Consider the following 5000-nt stretch of genomic DNA (forward strand, 5'->3'; position numbering starts at 1 on the left):
AATTACACCCGTTGCGAAAGTGCAGCAGGAAAAAAAAAAAAAAAAAAAAAAAAAAAAATAAAATCGAGGAGAGGAGATTGCTTTATATCTGATAATCTCCGAGTGCTAACCTTCGACCTTTTTGGCTTCTTTAACCTCCTAAATCACGGGTTCACGAGATTTTTATAAACTTCGGCTTCGCAGACAAAAGTCGCCTTGCGAATATTTTCACTTCAGTTTTTTATGTGCGACTTCTCGATTATCCGATGCAGAAGAGAGGAATGACAGTACTAATAAAATATATATATATATATATATATATATATATATATATATATATATATATATATATATAATATATTTTCGTACTATTATGAATCGATATATATATATCAACTATATATATATATATATCCGATGGAACAAAAATGGAAGCAATCTTATATTATATATATATATATATATATATATAAATAATATATATATATATATATGAAAATACATTTTCATAGACTGCTCATTATGAATCGAAATCACTATCAACTCATTACCCAACCAGATGAAAATTAAAGCAAGCTGGTTATGCTGTTTGGTTAATTTTGCTACTAATTAAGGTTAGGTTAAGTTGCTTAGGTAAGGCTAAGCTGGTTAGGTTTGGTTAAGCTAGTTAGGTTAGGTTAGATTAACCTGGTTAAGTTAAATTAAGCTGATTAGGTTATGTTAGGTTACGCTAGGTATCTTAAGTTAAGCTGGATGGGTTAGGTTTGGTTAGGCTAGGTTAAGTTAAGTTAAGCTCCAGGTTAGGTTAGGTTAAGCTTGTTAGGTTAGGTTAAGTTGATTAGGTTTGGTTATGCTGGTCAGGTTAGGTTAAGTTAGGTTAAGCTAATTAAGTTAAGTTGGCTAGATTAGGCTAAGCTGGCTAGATTAGGTTAAGCTGGTTAGGTTAGGTTAAACTAGTTAACTTAGGGTATGCTGGTTAGGTTAAATTGCGAGCCAAATTGACTATAAATACGTGGCCGAAACTAATAGTGAACGGGCATGACTCAAATCCAAAAATGATTTAACATACCTTTAGCGGGGAACATGCTTCATGGCTGCAGAGAGAGTACGCCCTGAAATAAAAAAAAAAAAATTTACTCACTCAACAAATCATAATAGAAAAAAGATAAACAGCTTTAAAATCATTCAAGAGATTCTTCATTTCATGCAGGTGAGTGTGCCAATGTACAGCAAGTATCAAGATGATCCAAACACAAAAATAATTCCGATGGAGATTTCAACACTTCGTCAAAGGAATCAGATAGACAGACAGACATTTAGACGGAGAGAAAAAGTGGAAGTGGGGGGGATTGGGGAGGGGGTTGAGGGTTTCAGCAGAGGGTGAAAGTTGAAGTTTCTGTGACAGACAACTGAATCGCTCAAAATGAAGGCAGAAGTGAAAGGATTCACAGCTGTGAAAAGAAACGCCCCCAGCGTGAATTGCCCCACCCCTAACGTGAATTGCATTTACTGCTAACGAAAATGATAATTACAACAACGGCATAATAAAATTATACTAATAATAATAATAATAAAATAATAATAATAATAATAATAATAATAATAATAATAATAATAATCTATTAAATAGGATGGTTTCACAATTATCTCTACCTTTGATCCCTAGTATTTATCAGGGCTTGTTTAAGAGAGAGTCTACTTCTAATAATAATAATAATAATAATAATAATGTCCTATTAAATAGGATTTTTCATAATTATCCCCACTATTGATCCCTCCTATTTAAAATAACTTCTGTCAAAGAGAGTCTAATAATAATAATAATAATAATAATAATAATAATAATAATAATAATAATAATAATAAGACCGGAAAAAATTATTTATGAAAAATTAAAGCATATCTGATTAGTTATATCGAGAACTTACCAAGCACTTCCGATCAGATGCACAATTAATAACAAAAAAGAAAAGATAACTTGCAATAAATGCGATAAAGTAAAAACGATAACAATTCATGACAAACACAAAAAATAAAACGAAGATGGACGCGCGGCCACATCTTATGAAGGAATGAAGGCTCGCAAGGCAACTCTGCAAGAGAAGGTCTTCCGTGAAGACCTTGAGATATAAATTATCAAGAGGAAACCTTAAATATCGACAAGGAATAGAACAGAATATAGAACTGAGGCTGAAGACCAAGCGCTGGGACCTATGAGGTCATTCAGCGCTGAAACGGAAACTGAAAGCAAAAAGGTTTGAAAGGTGTAACAGGAGGAAAACCTCAAAGCAGTTGCACTATGAATCAATTGTTAGGAGAGGGTGGAAAGTCAGACGGAAGAAAGAGAATGTGAACGGAGGTACAGTAAAAGGAATGAAAGGGGTTGCAACTAGGGGCCTATGGAAGGGACGCTGCAAAGCACCTTAAGCAATGCCTACAGTGCACCGTATGAAGTACACTGACAGCATAACCCCTAAGGGGTTAAATATGGATAAAGAGGACCCAGGTAGAGTTTTTGTCAGGGGCATTCTTCTTCAAGCGTCTGGGTACAAGAGTAAATGATTGAGCCTTTAGGGTGAAGAATCGTTAGACAATAATCTCCATTTTTTTTTATTGGTGAAAGGGAATCTCTCAACAGAACATCTCCATTCGAATTCGTTCTGTGAATAATGTTGTCGGATCTTCATACAATATATATCTGGTATTACTATTTAATTAGACAGATTTTATTTATGATTGTTATTCAGGAGATGAACCCTATTCATATGGAACAAGCCCACCAAAGGGGCCACTGACTTGAAATTCAAGCTTCCAAAAGAATATGGTGTTCATTAAAAAGAAGTAACAGAAAGTAATATAGAACACAGCAAGAAGACATCGCTTATTTAAACAAAGGAAAAATAAATTAACAGAATAAATACGAAAAAAAATAAATTATTAAAATAAAAGACACCACGACACAACTGTGTGTTCCTTAAAAAGAATTAACAGAATGTAATGGGAAGTACAGAAAGCGGGGATCACTTAATATAAAAAGAAAAAATAAATTAACAAATAGAAAAAAATTTAAGTAAATTATTAAAATAAAAGACACCATGATACAACTGTGCTTATAGATATTCGAATTTGCCTGAGAACAGCTAATCTTAATTCAACCACAATTTTCATGCTGCAATTTTTTTTATTCGATGCCATAAAGATGTCGTGTTAATTCATAGGGTATGAAAGTCAGGTCAGAAGGGGCAAAATGGGTGGAGGGGGTGTCTGGGGGAGGGGGAGGTGCCTGGTAGCTTAGGTAAATGCAGAGTGGAGATGTTTTGGGGAGGGGAAAGTTGGTGTGTTATTTAATGAATTAATTGGAATTAATTGAAGTTACCACCAAAGCTATTTTATTACCAATACTTATTTTTTCGCATTTTTTGCATATGTATACTAATTGTATTCATATGAATAAAGGTTTGAAAGTGAAAATCATGATGAATTTCAAGGTGGCAAATCATGAGGACTCCATCCTCGAATAAAGGACGAAATTCCAATAAATGCATAGATGTTCAGTTCATTCATTTGTCAATTAGGAAAATCTGCAAACGATACTTTGCATGGAAATGATAAAAAATCAAAAACATATTGCCATTTCCTAATATTATTATTATTATTATTATTATTATTATTATTATTATTATTATTATTATTATTATTATTATTATTATTATTCTGTAGATGAAACCTATTCGTATGGAGCAAGCCCACCAGAGGGGCCACTGACTTGAAATTCAAGCTTCCAAAGAATATTATGGTGTTCATTAGGAAGAATTAACCACAAATATGATAACTTTCCGAGATATTCTCAACATTCGAATAACCCGCATTATCTTGCGAAAGATTCTCCGATACCAGACTCGCTGCGATGCTTTCCGACCATAAAATCGACTAATCCAGTTTTGAATTACCGGAAACAAAAGCCTTCAGCCCCTAATTAGTCCCCGTAGGGGGGGTTAGTTCCGTCAGTGCACCTAACAGGGTGTACTGTAGGCATTACTAAAGGTTTTTTGCAGCGTCCCTTCGGCCCCTAGCTGCAACCCCTTTCGTTCCTTTTACTGTACCTCCATTCATATTATATTTCTTCCATCTTGCCATCCACCCTCTCCTAACAATTATTTTAAAGTGCAACTGCGAAGTTTTCCTCCTGTTACACCTTTCAAACCAACCTACTCTCAATTTCCTTTCCAGAGCTGAATGACCTCATAGGTCCCAGTGCTTGGCCTTGGGCCTAAACTCTATATTCCACTCCATTCCCGAATTAGAGATCGTTTCAAGCAGAGAGAGAGAGAGAGAGAGAGAGTCGAGATGAATCCGTATGAAAATTTAACGCAACTAATATTAACTAAAAAAAATTACGCTCTTACCTACTTTTATTTTTTTAATAAGAGGGGCGATCTGCAAGGGTCTGGCTTCTATGTGACCTCTCTGTGCCCTCTCGTTCAAGCTGGAGACGTCTTTGACCAATTTGACCCCTTGCGAGGCAAACGGGGTTGTTAAGCCTCATTTGAAATGCACAGTTAAGAATAATGGCTTTGATTATTAGTAAGAGAACTGTGTATAATCACGACTTGTAAGTAATTTCGTACGTCATTGACAGCTGGTGGCTGTTTCGTACATTAACAGCGCGGTAAACTGATGGATTTATTTAGAAAACTGAATAAGAACTCTAATGAAATAATGGCATCTACCCAATACTAAGGAAAAGTAAATTTTACGTGTTGTTTTTTTTTTTACTTTGTATATCCTTGTATATGGCCCTGAGCTGAAATAAATTTTTTTAATAATAATAATAATAATATTATTATTAATTATTATTAATAATTATTATTATTATTATCATTAAAAATAAATATCCCTTATTTCAGCTCAAGGCCGAAATAAAGGATAGCATTATTATTATTTATTATTATTATTATTATTATTATTATTATTATTATTGTTGTTGTTGTTGTGGCCCTGTATATGGAAATGAGCTGAAA

The 5000-nt window shown here is 33.8% G+C and overlaps 1 long non-coding RNA gene across 1 annotated transcript in view; it reads right to left on the reverse strand.

Annotated features, from left to right (window-relative positions):
* The window catches only part of LOC136847026 (uncharacterized), a 252175-nt gene that overhangs the window by 164398 nt on the left and 82777 nt on the right, over nucleotides 1-5000 (reverse strand). The window contains exon 2 of the long non-coding RNA XR_010855586.1: nucleotides 1049-1091. This is a non-coding gene — a long non-coding RNA (uncharacterized lncRNA). The remainder of the gene's footprint in view (nucleotides 1-1048; nucleotides 1092-5000) is intronic.

The sequence above is a fragment of the Macrobrachium rosenbergii genome, chromosome 16, assembly GCF_040412425.1.
Source record: "Macrobrachium rosenbergii isolate ZJJX-2024 chromosome 16, ASM4041242v1, whole genome shotgun sequence".
Classification (NCBI taxonomy): Eukaryota; Metazoa; Arthropoda; class Malacostraca; order Decapoda; family Palaemonidae; genus Macrobrachium; species Macrobrachium rosenbergii.